General features: G+C 30.1%; 2 pseudogenes across 2 annotated transcripts; one reads left to right on the forward strand and one right to left on the reverse strand.

The window, feature by feature from the left end:
* Positions 1-2384: 2384 nt before the first annotated feature.
* Positions 2385-7471, forward strand: LOC148937170 (uncharacterized; annotated as a pseudogene). Its single transcript, XR_016138609.1, has 8 exons — positions 2385-5692; positions 5758-5820; positions 5888-6026; positions 6108-6277; positions 6531-6715; positions 6838-6943; positions 7027-7164; positions 7284-7471. The product of XR_016138609.1 is annotated as an uncharacterized LOC148937170 (transcript).
* Positions 7472-12267: 4796 nt separating this feature from the next.
* On the reverse strand, positions 12268-16638 carry LOC112552398 (uncharacterized; annotated as a pseudogene). Its single transcript, XR_016138670.1, has 4 exons — positions 16502-16638; positions 15962-16044; positions 14409-14460; positions 12268-12355 (listed from the first exon to the last, which is right to left on the reverse strand). The product of XR_016138670.1 is annotated as an uncharacterized LOC112552398 (transcript).
* Positions 16639-16642: the final 4 nt, after the last annotated feature.

Consider the following 16642-nt stretch of genomic DNA (forward strand, 5'->3'; position numbering starts at 1 on the left):
TGGTAATGGCCGACGAGAAAGAAAGCGGAAGTTACCACTCTAGTCGTGGCACCAGCATTTGCTTCCTCGGTGGACGGTGGCGCTCGGCGGCGAGCGCGCGAGACGGCGAAGCAGCGGCAGGAGGCAAGGGCGCCACATTTCTATTTTTTGGCGCGCAAGCGGCGCGACAAGACGAGATTCAATATCTCATGTTGTCAATTAGCCAGTTACATACTAGAATCTTCTGATTGGTTAACTGTGTTAGTTGCCTTAAGTCGCAATATCGTGCGATGTGTGCATCAGGCTAGTTCCTCTCAGCGCGGCGATTTTGTTTTATCATTCTTCTCGATGCTAACATTTTCTTATATGGACGTGTTTCTCTTACTCTTGTAATTTTTCGAGTTATTATTTCAGAGGAATACGTCAGAATAAAAAGTAAAGAGTCATTTACATCCACTATCTGAGGTAAGTATAAATTTTTCATATAACAGTTAATTCGATAATATTAATTTTATCTTTCTTTGGATTTAGCTCGGCATCGTTTAAACTGTTGGGTTTAACCGTTAACGTAACGTTTAAAACTCGATGTGAAATCTGTTATTAAAGCTATGAAAGCGAAAAAAAAAGTAATCTATATATTCTTATAAATAAGTAATTTTTTTTCTCTAAAATTCGCAATGTATGCATGTTACGTTTGTTTTTTTCACTTTCATAGTTTCAAGCATTCATATTCTCCTCAGAAACTTGTCACTTATTTCTTTTTCAATACTTACTTTTCAATACTAAAACCTAAATGCTAATTGCAATGCTTTTGAATTCACGTATGGTTACAAAATAATACTTTTGTCTCTTATAGATTACTTTTCCCATCAAATATTTTTTGATCGCATATACAATATTCAATAATATGTATGAATATATATGAATATCGAATTATCCGTACAAAAGAAACGAACGGATATTTTTCATTGAATATCCTCATTGAATTTTTTGTCTGACCAAAATGATCGTCAATATTTCTTTGTAACTTTTTGAAAAGATCCTTTCTCTTTTCGGAAAAAAACTGTATTTTTTCTATAGAATTTTCCACTAATCTAATTTTTAAATTATTTTTATTTTAAACTTTTTATTAATAAAAATTTAATTTTTAATTTTTAATTATTTATTTTTAACATTTTATTTTAATTTTTTAGCCAATTGTAAAATAATTTAATTTGGAAAAATATTTATTTTTTTTTGTTCTAAAATTAAATAAAATTAAATATCTTAAATATTTTGTCTCTTATTTCTTGTATAATAATAATTTTTAGCATATTTATTTACATGGAATCTCAAGATTCTCGCCTTTTTTAAAAGAACTTTTTTATTCTAATCCATTCATTAAGAAGAGAGTGGATATGAGAGTGGTAGAATGAAAAGGAAGGGAAGATTAAATAGACATACTTAAAAATGAACAAAATTTTTCTTTCCATTTTTATTATTCATATGCTTAAATATTTTTATTATACTCGAAAAATAGTCGATTTTTTATGTTACGATGTCCATTTTGCGTCAATATGGTTTTTATTTTAAGCAAACGTTATATTTCTATCATAACAGTGAATATTTTTTTCTGCGTATTGTAATAGTAATTTTTCAACATTTTTCATTCTGATTATTTTCCATCTTCTATCGTACAGATTTAACAAATTATACTTTCGTTAATTGCATGTAGATCTTCTGTGCATTTTTCTCATTGATTTATTGATTTTTTTTCAAGATTTGATTTTATTGTTCAATCTAACGTTGCTGCAAGAGTTCTTTAACTTTCTTTTCATTTCTTTTTCTAAATTTTAATTTGTAAATTTTAATTTGTACTGAAGACATGTTTAATTCTTATCATCATTCATTGGCTATAATTTTGTTTTTAATGGATACTATCCTTTCATTTTTGATTCATTAATAAAGAATGCTTTTTTGTTTAAATCAATTAATTTCGATTCACAGTTTATTTTATTAAGATCCAATTAGAATATCAGTTTCGCTAATTATCTGCAAAGACAATTGGCGAACAAATTAATATGTTTATTTAATTATATATATATATATATATATATATATATATATATATATTTTCATACTTCACACAATTTTATTCTTAATTCACAGGTTAGATTGCTGAGATAATTGCAACAGACAAGGTAATAATTAATTGCAAGTATTATATTTATCTTGTTTTTATTTATTGAGTATATATAATTGCTTTCCAATAGATTTTTGATATTATTTTCTTCAATTACTTGCAAGCACATTACATAATACATAATTTAATTCTTACGTTAATACATAATTTCATTAATATTACTTTTAAGATTTCATTTCATTACATATTATTGAATTTTAAGTTGAAGAAACTTGTGTTTTTTTTGTTTACATTTTTCCATTTCAGATTTCATTTACTCTTTCTCCAGTTATTTTTTCATTTCCTTTCATTTATATTTTGCTTCATCGATATGTTGCGTTTGGCGAACAGGCGCAGCCTTATCATTTACTGTCTGCAGTCCATCATCGTCGTTTAAAAAATTAGAGAGAAGGAAAAATTAGAGAGAGCTGCGCGTAATGAATGTCTACAACAGCAGAATTTAAATATTGCTAATGTTAGAGTTGATTCAGACTTCGTCGACGAAGATCAAATTTTTGCGGAATGCAATTAGATAAAAAAAGATGAAACTTTTGTACTTTCTGATGCATCAGCTGAGGATGTGCAATTTGCTTTTAATGATGAGGCTTTTAATGATTAAGTTCTTCAGATGCTAAATCCATTTTAGGTTGTAATGATGCGATAGATTTTGAGCCTCAAAATACTATTGATAATTTTTAAGGACGTCTTGCTGAAGTTTTCGTACGCAGTAATATGTCTCATACGCAAATAAATGCTCTTTTACAGGTTGTCCGAACACATTCTTGTTTATCCACGTTGCCAAAGGATTGTAGAATGTTTTTGAAAACTCCACGGATCGCGCATCCCATACTTAACATTGCAGGAGGTGAATATCTCCACTTAGGATTTGAAGCAGGAATTCTTTCCATTCTTCAATAAACCTCTCCGGAACTAATTCCACTTGATATTTTGATGATAGACTTGAGCACTGATGGTGTCACTGGATAGACAGGGCAAAATTCAAATGTGGCCGATACAAATTAGGATTGCAAATATTCCTCGAAGTAAACCTACAATTGTAGGCGTTTAGCGAAGTTCATTGAAATCAACTAACGCGAAATAATTATTTCGCGTTAGTTGATTTCAATGAACTTTTGATTTCAATCTTTTGTGGATGAAATTCGAGATGTATTAAATCGTAGAGGAATTATTTTTCATAATCAACAAAAACTGATTAAATTGAGGTGTTTTATAGCTGATTCTCCTGCGCGGGCTTTTATTTTAGGTCACGGTAGTCTATTTCCGTGTTCGAAATGTTGGATTCGAAGAAGTTGGCTTCGTCGTGGAGTAGTTGCTTATCGTGGTATTCAAAATATAATAGGCCCCGTACAAATGAAGAATACAAACATCACATTGAGAACATCATACAGATTTTGATTTTGCTTTGCTTCTTTTAGAGATAGAGTTGGTAACTCAAACGGTCTTCGACTACATGCACACAGTTTGTCTTGGTGTCGTTCCCAAAATAAATAGCGTTCTTGTCGATGGTAAATGTAATCCAAATTTAAAACTTTCAGTCAGATCACTTGAAATTATAACGAAACATTTGCAGCAAGTTAAAAATTACTGTCCTAAGGAATTTTCGCGAAAACCGCAATTAATGAAAAAATATGAAGGATTTAAGGCCACGGAAAATCGTCAACTTCTTTTGTATACTGTCCCAGTTATTTATTACGGACTCGTAAAACTTATTGTGTATAAACATTTTCTTCTATTACATTCCGCCATTCGAGTTCTAGTTAGTTCTTCCTTATCGGAAGACTATCTTGATTTTGCAAACAGCATTAAACATTTTTGTGAATAGAGCAGAAGATATATATATATATGATCCAGAATTTCTTTCATACATTATTCATTGTCTTTTACATCTCGTAGATGACGTGAGACATTTTGGCTCATTAAATGAATTGTCTATGTTTCCATATGAAAATAATGATGTATTTTCGCAATGCTTGCCGCAAATCTCATCAACATTTGCAGCAAATCGCAAATAGGCGACATAAAAAGTTTCAAATTACACAAAATATTGTAAATATAACTGAGGAAGTGGTGCGTTCCAGTAGATCCTGGATTAGTCCTGTACTTTTTGATGCTCCATTAGATAGTCGTCAGTTTCAAATCTTAGATACAGGAAAATTTCATTTATCGGTGAAGGATCAGGATAATACGATAATATTACAAAATTCAAAGGTTTGTTTTATTCAGAGTATCATTCTCTCGCATGATCTCTCGCATGATGATTATCAGTTAGCGATTAAAGAGTTTCGCAGAGTTGAAGATTTTTTCGAAGTTGATTTGTCATTGTCATCAGTAGGTATGTTTCGATGTTCTTTATTATCTGATGAAGTTATTATTATAGATCTTAGTGAAATGCGAAGTAAGTGTTTTCGCATGCCTTATTGGCACACTGAAGGCCATATAGATTCTATTATTGATGTTTGGATAATTGCAGTCATTCTACATACTATGACTTAGAATAGCTTTCATTACGTGAATTCTTTTTAAGACTTTCCACATAAGCTTTTCCGTAATGCGTAACATTATGTACGTAAAATACTGATGATAAACCTGTACACGAACTTGAATTTCAGTCAAAGCACAAACAAAAATGGTACGTAGTATCATGCGTTATGATTTTCTTTGTGTATTGATTAAAGTTCAAGTTTATGTACAGGTTTAATTTATATGGTCAGTATAAGTAATGTTATGCATTACGGAAGTGTTCTCGTGAAGGGAAGGATTCTCTAATTTTTGTTAAGATAAGTTAACAAGGAAGAGGAAAAGAGGCGGACGAGATATTCAAAACGTTGCAATTGCTAGATAAAGATATTGAAAAATATTCCACATCTCAAAAAAGACATACATATGACCACACCCAAGACTACACAAAACCAGCACAAAGACAGCACCATTATCACAATATTCACAACATTCACAATCGTCAGCATCATTCTTACATGTTCTATCATCATCATCATCATGTAAAGAATCATATAAACACATGTCCTCTTTATCAGCACCATTAAAACATAAACTTATCTTGTCACACTCGCCTTCAGTAGTCATTCAATCATTTGCACGAAACATTTCTTCAACATCAAAACAACCACTACAACACAAACAAACATTATCACGCTCGCCTTCACTATTCAAACAATCATTCACACAAAACATTCATCCATCATCAAAACCATCACATCATAAACAAACAGCATCATTACAATATAGACCCATCTTATTACACTCACATTCAGCCACTCAATCATTCACATACAACATTTATCCATCATCAAAAAAATTACCATTACAACACAGACAAACATTATCACGTTCGCTTTCACCATTCAAACAATCATTCACACAAAACATTTATCCATCATCAAATATATTACAACATAAACAAGTAGCATCAGCATCTGCAGAACACAATCGCTTATAACCAAGTAGATAAAGATATGAAGAAGACTGGACAAAAGAGGAAGGAACACCCCATGATATAATGCGGTCTTTAAAGTAAGTTTCAAATGATACAACAAAGATAGTCGTTGCACGAATAAAAACATTAAATTTTATTTTAGAATGATCATGGTTCAACTACGTCGTATGGAAAAACGACAAATTTCTATTGAAAATAAAATCGAGTAAGTATTAATGATTTATTATACTGTAAATTAATTTTTAATTCCATAATTTCATTTTTTCTTGCAGTGAAAATGCGAAAATCATTAAACGATTATTGTGACAATTTGTAATAAAAAGACCAGTGAAACCATCAGGAATTTTATTTACAACGATAGACGATTTCTTGGCCTTCGAAGAAGTTGATGATGAAATTTATAATGATTTGGTAATAATTTTTTTTAAATATAAATATTATCTTATCTAAATATTTACAGTAATTCAATTTATTACAAAAATTTTGTATTAGGTGGATTACTTTATTTACCTTGGACAGGCTAATCCAATTGATTGCGCTGCAGAATATTTTCGCAGTACATTTCCAGAAGATGAGATTTCATCACACCTTACCTTAAATGGAAAAAAATGGAACAGGGGGATATAAACTGCGAGACAGTCACTTTGCACAAGCATGTTAAGGTTTGTAAAAAATATTATCAGTGTTAATTATATTCTGTATTGATTACATTTACACGTCAAACTTAATTGAGTATTGATTTAGTAACATTCTGAGATTTCTAGCTTCGTAGAAACAAAGCTTAAAAAATGGAACGGCTGTCATTGATCAGCTTTAGAACAACGGATGTTATTAAATTTAATTAAGGAACATGTAAACGTAATCATTAAATACATGATGATAACTAACAAAGGTGTTTCTTGTTGATTTTTCCAGATGCCATAAACTCTAACAAACATTTCACCAATCCCAACAATGTCGAATTCTATGAAAATTCGCTAGAAAAGGCTCTGAAAAGTCTCAAAACCAGGAAATGGCGTTATAATAAAAAAACGACAATTACAAAATGAAGAAGTCGACCAAAATCCACCAAACGCCGGTGATTAGACAATGAAAATGAGGTCTGTATTTTTTTCTTTTTATTAATTGTACTAGTTTAGAATTTATTTTTTTCCAATGTGGAGAGAAAAAAGATAAATTCTAAACCAATGCCAGTTTAGCTAAAAAGATTTATGATCTACAGGAAATTACAGGATTCAAAGACACGGAGGAAACCGAACACGAACTAGAGGAAACGGAAAACACGGAGAAAACTGAGGAGATCGATGAAATGGACATTCACAGCTCTTGTAAGAAAATTTCTTATTTTTCTAGAAATTTTATAAATTTAAAAAATTTGTTAAGAAAGTCTGAAAATTTTTATTTTTTTCAGAAGACAACATCAAGAATACTTAGTACATGAAGAGGACACTGACGAAACCGAGGACAACATAGACGACGACAAGATTCAGGAGATGGACGAAAATTTACAGATACTACAAGAGGAGGAAGAAAGTACGGATTATTTATGGTAAATTTTGTATTTTCTGGTATTTTGAAGAAGCAGTATCACTTACACTTGGATGTGCTTCACAGAGAACGACGGGATGGGGCCGTCCTCGCCTCTAATTCATTTGCTTTCTTTTTCAGGTATGCAATATGAAGAAGCAAATGTTTGGTTGTGCTTCACAGAAAAGGGCTGGATGAGGCGGGATGAATATATATTATGTACATATATATACATATATACATAAAATTTTTTAAAATTATACATATAGTTTAATATAATGTGTACAATAAATGAATAAATGTTTTTTAATTATAATTAAAATAAATAATACTATTTTTTATAACCTTTATAATAACAAGAAAAGGGGTAAGAAAAAAAAGAAGGAGGAGGAAGTGGTATAAAAATGCATCCTTGTATTGGTGCTCTACTGATACTGTGAGAGTACAGGATATAATTATAATTTTATACATCCTTATATCAAATGCACAGTAGCGCTACGGTAATCGTATATTGATACGATGTATTGATAATGTACGCATATGGTACGCACGTGATAGGTATGGTACTGATACGGTACGACGTACATTCACTGTACAAGTACCGTGGAAACATTTTGTTATCTGAGAGGTACTATGATGATACACTGTATTGTAATATCATGTACACTTTTTGTACTACTACTGTACAGTTACGCCATACCCCGCCATCTTGTGGCAGTACAGTAACAGTACGATACCGACACTTTGTGCGCAAGTCGCACGCTTGGTTATCTGGATAATTATATATACATTCTTATCTACAATTTGTCAATGTAGCATGGATACACTCGCATCTATTTCACGAGACATGATTTTATCGGCAGTGTCGTAAAATAGATGTGACTTGTAGTTCCACAATTATAGACGTTGGTGGCGGTAGTGTACGACGATTTCTATGGTGTCACGAAAAAGACCGGCGTGACCGCTTTCAGATTCTTCTTTGGTATAGAGTTCTGTGTTTAAGCCATAAGAAATTGACCAATCATAGTCGAATATACTCCTCATATTCAACTGTGATTGGTCGATTTCTCACACCTTCAAGCTTAAGTTATCTATTATTGATCGCGACTTATGTTAAGCGGTGTCTATAATCTTTGAATATATAAACATGGAGAAGGAATTGCCTATATTTCCTAGAAGCCGAAAGTGTATTCAAAGTATGTGCGAGAGAGAAAGATAGAGTGATACTCGTCGTCTCTGCGCATGTATCAAAATCGTAAGCAATAGCTTATTCACTAAAATTGATGAGAAACAATTATCTGCTGCTATATTTGACCTGATATTTTTGATAATGGCTGGCTTAGCTGATATTTTTGATAATTATTTGATATTAGGTATACAAAAAAGTTCTGAGCTTTAGATTTCATACAACCGAAATAACAATTTAAATTTTATATCTTCCCGCTTTTTTGCGGTTTTAAAGCGTTGACATTTGGCCTTCTAAAATGCCATACGGTTTGGCGTTTGATGCACATAACCTCAAAAATTAGTAGTGTTCACGATGGCAATAACAAAAGAGCATATTCAATTTTTCATACACTTCGCGTTTTACAATTATATTTTATCTGAAGAAAATGCTGCTGAAGTCACTGCAATGATTTATGCTGCATATAGAGAGAACGCTATAAGTCATACATGTAAAAGATGGATCAAAAATTTCGCCAAGGAGATTTCAATCTTGAAGATGAACCGCGTGCTGGACGCCCTCAAAAGATTGAAACGGACGAATTGCAAGCACTGCTGGATATAAACTCTGCGCAAACTGAAAAGGAGCTTGCAGAACAGCTTGGCGTTACGCAGCAAACCATTTCCGTACGTTTACATACGATGGGAAAGGTTCAGAAGGAAGGCAGATGGGTCCCGCATGAATTGTCCGAAGATAACAAAAATCGTCAGCGTGACACTGTACTCACTTTGTTTTCAAAGTTCTGGAAAAAAGATTTTCCGCACAAAATCATTACAGGCGATGAAAAGTGGATTCTTTATGATAACCCTAAACGTAGAAAATCATGGGTTGACTTTGATCAACCTTCGACATCGACGCCAAAGCCCAATATCCATGCCAAGAAGATTTTGCTCTGTATCTGGTGGGATTGGAAAAGTGTGTTGTATTACGAGTTATTACAACCGGGTGAAACAATCACGGCAGACCGCTACCAACAACAATTGATCAATTTGAGCGATGCATTAGAAGAAAAGAGGCCATTTACTGGCCAAGAACGTCGTAAAATGATCTTGCTTCATGACAATGCGACCACATGTTGCGAAAGCGACTCAGGACCATATCTTTGCGTTAGGATGGGAACTTCTCCCGCACGCGGCGTATAGCCCAGACATGGCGCCTTCCGATTACTACCTATTCCGGTCGCTGCAGCATCATTTGGCTGATACACATTTCGAGATTTGAAGAGATACGAAAATGCATTAATGACTTTATCGCTTCGAAGCCGGTGAGCTTCTATCGTCAAGGAATTCGCAAGCTACCCGAAAGATGGCAAAAGGTCGTTGATGCAAACGGGGAATATTTCTCTGATTAATATTTTTTTGTTTGTTTTTGAATAAAGATTGAATTTTACAAAAAAAGGTTCAGAACTTTTTTGTACACCTAATATTACTATTACACTATAATATTTTTAATTTTTTGATACACAATTGTCAAAACGATCCTCTGTGAAATTAATACGATGACAGCTTTTCAAAGTTAGCGTAGCAAGAGAAATTCCCATCGCGGAAAAGCATCAACAATAAACTTCGAGGAAATTTCGAAAGATGCAAATATCGATGTCATGCCTTTTTTAGAAAAGATTATTATACATATTTATTATTATTATAAACAAACTTTATTACATACAATAAAATTTAAATAAAAAAATGAACATCCACCTATTTTTTATATTGATTTATCACAATTAATTAATTTATGACTATATTTTGCAATTTTAGTATCTCTATTATTTAATAATATATTATCACGCTTTGCGTGTATTGATTTAAGTGTATTGAACATGTGTTTAATACACATGCTCAATAAGTAAAAAATATCTCTATTGGTTAAAGTGAGATGGTGTATATTTCTTTCACTCTACCAAAACACGTATTGATTAGAATGAGATGATGTATATTTCTTTTTTTCTCGTAGAATTTAGCCAAAACATGGCGGATTAGAATCTCTGATTGGCGGATCAGAATCGTGACCAGCTCTGATTGTAGTGTCTCTAGGTTAGGAATCTAAAAAAAAGACGTGAGAAGTGTAAAAAAAAGTAGGATTCTTTCATTTTTATTTTTATTATAATTTTTTTATTTATCTTTTTATAGTTCGTTTTCAAGATATGGATTTAGATTAAATTTTAATGTTTATATAAATGAAGATGTTACATTTAAAATTCAAACTGATCGGGAATCGGCTAAAAGAATATTTAGAGGTTAGTTTTTTTACATATTTTTCTTAAGTATTACACAAGAATTTTTATTTACTTTTATTTCTTTAGAAGTCCTGTCTATTTACAAGAGATCAAGAACTAAAACAAATCAAGAATTAAATAAATTAAATATGCAGCAAATGAAAAAAAAAGATTTAACACACACTGTCTATGAATTGAACGAAAATGAGAATAACGAGAAACAATCATCATACTGTGAAGGTACAATACCCACGCAACACATGGACGTCCTATAGACGTCTATAAGACGTCCTATTCGTCATACATGGATGTCCAAAAGACGTTCCGAAGACGACAGTAGACATTTTTTGTACGTACAAAATAATATACATATCGCCTAAAGATGTCTAATAGACATCGTTAGTGCATATAGTGTACATCTATTGTACGTTTATTAGACGTTCTTAGGTTGTAGGATAGATGTTATACCCATCCAGGATATAAAATGGATTTATTCAAGAATTTTTTATTCCAAAAATAAAACTTTATATTTAAAATGCTTGTTTATAAACTATATTTTCTATGACACGAGAAACTATATTAATCTAATTTTCTCATTTTGCAAGTAATGTATAGATGATCTTTAGATATTTTAGATTATTTTAATCATTGCAATGAAATTAAACTTTTATATAATGTATTCATATATAAAATATGATTTTTAGTTAATAATTACTTGTACTAGAAATATTCAGTAGAAATGCTATTCATCCAATGTATTAATATACTTACATTTGATGAATAGAATTTTTGACTATTTATTTTTAATACAATATACTAATTTATAATATACTAATTTACTAATTAAAAGCTATTTTATGTATGAATACAATATATGAAACATTGTACTAATTAAAATAATAAATATTTTAAAAGTAACTTTTGTATACATATTATGAAGATCAAAATCTAAGGCTGAAACATAATCGGTGAAATATGAGTTTAATAAACAAGAAATATCATAAAAAATGGAGATTATTAAATTCGCGAAAACGAGAAAATAAAATTGGATTTATATAATTGAATTCTTGTATTATGAAAAATATAGTATTATGCCCGTAAATGACAACAAAATAATTTAACGAATTTTATATCGCCTTAAGAGTTATAATAAGTTTATAAACAAGCATTTTAAATAAGAAATTTCACCTTTGAAATGAAAAATTCTAATAAATATGTATTACTGTCCAATAATCAAAAGAAAAATTTAAAAAAGTTGCACGTAAAATGAAATTATACTAAAATAATGTATTCCACATGGAATATATTATTTTAGTAAATTATCAAATAAAATGTTAAATAAAAAATATTCAAAATTAAATAATTTTAATTATTTTTATAAATATATTTTCCAATAGATTTAAAAATAATGAAAGTTTATACCTTTACAAATTATAACATACATAATACTTTTTTATAATTTCAAAATTTGAAAAATTTCATTTCTTTTTATTAATATTTCAGTTCATTTAAGTTTAAATATTAATTAATAAAAAAGATGTACTTTTTGAAATATATAGTCATACAAATATATTTATTACAAGAATTGTTACAAAATATATGTTAGTAATTACAAGAATTATTATAAGAATATATATTAGGAAATATAAATAATGTAGGAATATAATGATATATTAAGATAAAAGTTACTCTTCATTGCGGCCTTTCGGAATCCTGTCCGATGCTCACCAAAACCAATCAATTATTACGCTTTCACTCATACGATCATCAATTCTTTTGTATTATCTTTTTACAGCCTCTAGTAAATAATTAATTGTTATATTATATGGAGTGTCATAAAATTATTGTAATACTGCTTGTGAGCATATTAGAGCGGATTAAATCGAATAAGAAAGTCGTTTACTGTTTTACTATTTTTGCAATAATTAATGAGAAAATAATAAATATCTGCGAATGAGCATGCATTTAATGGCAAGGATAAGCGCACAACGAGAAGAGACAGTCTTACTCATCAAGAGACAGTTGTTACTTATCTTTCACGGTCGCTAGATATGTGGCGAAGCCACATAGAATGCTTTACAAATGGCGGCTGTGCACAAGCTGAATGTTGATTCACATATCTTTATTAATTATCTGCTCATTGATTGCAAAACTTGCAAAACGGTAGAGTTTTCCTATTCAATTTAATTTGTTCTACGTATCTACAAGAAATGTCAAAATAATTTTTGAATACTCTATGTATATATGTTGCTACTTTTGAAAGTATGAAAATTCATGTATCATATACATCAGGGATCGGCAAAACGCTGAAATTGAGCACGGGCGCCCGCGAGCGCTCGCGAGCGCTCGCCTGTGTGCACATCTCAGGAGCGTATCTAACATTTTTAGTATCTTGGGATAAAGTTTCGCATTTCACACTTACAAAAATAGCGTTGCGTGTATATATGAACGATAGTGTAGTCTTAAACTACTAGTACTTGAATCTTTGTAACATCATAAAATTTTTTTATAACAGTTTAGCTGTTATAAAAAACCATTTAAAGATGAAATATGCAAATATTGTAATATATATAAGACTTAAAATGCATAAATTCTTATGAATTCAACTTATATCTAGTTAATTTTTTTATTAGTCAAATAAAGAAATATGCTCTAGCATGTTTTGATTGTCCTAATAATAATAATAATAAGCATTCATTATAAGAAAATTTTAATTAAAATACTTATCTCTATTTTTAAATATTGTAAGTTGTCAAAATTTGTGCTGCAAAATTAAAAATTATATAATTAATACATTTAAATATGTTTAACGAAAATTTAAATATAACAAAGAAAATTAAACAATAATATAAACAATAACAATGTATTAAAATATAAACTTACAATACAACCATAAAATTATGAATACATATATCACGTTTAACTTAGCGCTTTAAAATTATATTTTTAAATCCAGAAGAATAATCCTTTTTCTGCGAAGAAAAACAACAATTTCAAATAAATTTCCAACAATTTCAAAATAAACATCTGCTAATATTAATCTGTTAAACGCTCAAAATAAAAGAAAAACAATAACTAAGCAAGAGTATAATCAAATTGTCTCTTGTCTAGAACAGTCAGACACATTTGCAATCTTATAATTTAACATTTATAATGGATAATCAAAGGAAAAGAATCTTAAGTTCAAGTTCGGACAGTTCTTCATGGGAAGAGAAGTGGTTCATAATGAAGCATGATAATCAAGCGCAATGTTTGATCTGTGGAACCATTATGAATTCAAAAAAATATAATGTCGGAAGACATTATAACACAAAACATAGAGCCACTTATGACAAGATAGAAGGATCGGAGCGAATTTAACTTTTGCACGATTTAAAATCAGCTGTTTCCAACAATAAAGTAATTTTCATAATATACATACTATTATAATATAAAATATGCGTTTTTTACTGTAGTCAGTTTTAATTTAATTCATTATATTTAATTATACCCGTAAAAAATTTTTCGCATAAGAACATATATATGTACTATATATATAAACATGTATAAATATATATAAATATATATATATATATATATGTTTTTACATAAAAAATTTTTTATCAGGTACATTATATTTAATAAAGATATTATTCTAATACAGGAAGAAGAATCGGAATTAAATAAGCCTGCATTGTATGCCAGTTACAAAATTGCTCATTTTATTGCACGTGAATCACGTCCATAGCATTGGTCCAGTTGTCAAACAATGTTTAGAAATTGTCGCAGAAACAATATATCCTAATGATATTAATAAATTTAAATCAATTAGTCTCTCTTCTCGAACTGTAGTACGTCGCATTGAAAAATTAGCTGAAGATCTCGAGCGACAATTGGTACTAAAAGCAAAATTTTAAAGCACAATTTTATTGCTTTTTCATTAGCTCTCGACGAGAGTACTGAATCGTTGATACTGCACAATTGGCAATTTTTATTCATGGTGTGGATAGCAATCTCTCTATTTCTGAGAACTTTTAAATATAACACCTCTGAAAACTACGACTGGAGAAGATATATTGTTTAGCATTGAAGAAGCAATAGAAAACATAAATCTATCTTGGGATAAATTAACTTCTTAAATTAAGTTGCTACGGATGGTGCTGCAATAATGATTGGACACAATATGGGCTTCGTAGGACGTTTAAAGTCTAAACTAGCACAATCAAAACAAGAAATACATTTGATCCATTGTATCAAGAGGCATTATGTACAAAATCTTTAAAGTATGACGAAGTAATGTGAAAATTGTAACAAAGTTGTAAATTTTATTAGAACTACTGGATTGAATCATCGTCAATTTCGCGAATTTTTATCTTCTTTAGAGTCAGATTATACCGACATCTCCTATTTTTGCAAAACACGATGGCTTAGTCGAGGTAAAACTCTTCAGCGTTTCTATCATTTACGCGAAGAAATAATTATATTTTTAGAAATGAAAGATAAGTCTGTGCCTGAACTATCACAGCCTTCTTGGATCGCCTTTTTTGCGGATATCACTAATAATTTAAATACATTAAATTACTCTCTACAAGGCAAAGATAAATTAATTATTCATATGTTTGATCAAATTAGATCTTTTAAAATCAAACTTAATTTATGGATCAATCAATTTCAATCTCGAGAGTTGTTGCATTTTTCAAATTTATTATCTGTTGCCATGCACATTCAAGATAAGCAATATGAAGAATATATAAATTCACTTCAATTATTACATAATGAATTCGATTGTCAGTTTAGGGAAATGTTTTAGAAGAAGATTTACTTATTTTTATGACATCTTTTATTGTTGATATTAATATTGTTCACACAGATATACAATTAGAATTAACAGATTTAAAATGTGACACTGCTCTTAAAAATCGTTTTGGTACAATTACTGACATCATATAATTTTATTCATATATATCTCAAGAACGTTTTCCTTGACTACATGCTCGTGCTGCAAAAATAATGAGTATGTTTGGTTCTACATATTCATGTGAACAATTATTTTCTATTATGAAATTAAATAAATCGCGATTACGCGAACAGTTAACAAATTCACATTTAAATGCAATAATTCGTTTAAGTTGTGCCAAAACGATAACACCTGATATATCGTATATAATATCGGAAAACTGAATATGAATCAAATATTGATTAAATGTTATAAGAGTTGCTTATTTAATATTATTGTAAGAATGGTTTATTTAAAATATAGATAGTTACTAATTTATGCTAATTCTGGGTCTGAATTTGTGCAACACAATATTTTTTTACTCCTTGAATAGCACGTTCAATGAACAGACGTTCCTGCTATCCCTCTCCTCACTTTATTGCGTCTAGCCGCTTAACTCTAGCCCCAGCGCGCTCGACTGTTGCCTGCGGGCATTGAGCGCCCGCGAGCAGTGCTCACTTGCCCCGACCCCTGATATACACAATACCTAATATAATAAATAAAACAATGAGTTTTCTTACAAATATAAAGATAGATTCTTTTTTTAAAGCGAAATGTTGATTGTACTTCGGTGTGTTTATCAATAATAAGTAAATGCACTATAAAAAATTCCAGACTTATTTAGAACAGAAACCTGTATTTTGAACAGATTTACAATATAGAATTGCAGATTTCAAATATAATTTTCTATCTTATATAAATCTGGACAAATCTGGAATGATAGAGTTCATTTATTTACTTATTACTATTAATAAACAAATATTTATACAAATATATAAAATTAAAATTTTCCTTATAAAAAAGAGTACATCTATCTTATATCTTATATCTATCTGTAAGAAGAATCATTTCTTTACGTACTACAGAATTCTAAAACTCCATATTTATAACATTTTAACATTCCATATTTACTAAATAATATACGGGCGAAATGAGTTCTTAACCTTTGATTCTTCTTTCTTCCTAGCCACGAAATTTGAAGAGCTAAACCAGGAGTGAAAACATGTAGCAATATGTGTCGTATTAACTCGGCCGGAATTTTTCCTCCGCGGTTATAAAATACATTTTCTAATAAATAGCATTAA

Source organism: Pogonomyrmex barbatus, unplaced genomic scaffold, assembly GCF_055798465.1.
Source record: "Pogonomyrmex barbatus isolate J1 unplaced genomic scaffold, ASM5579846v1 scaffold16, whole genome shotgun sequence".
NCBI classification, from domain to species: Eukaryota; Metazoa; Arthropoda; class Insecta; order Hymenoptera; family Formicidae; genus Pogonomyrmex; species Pogonomyrmex barbatus.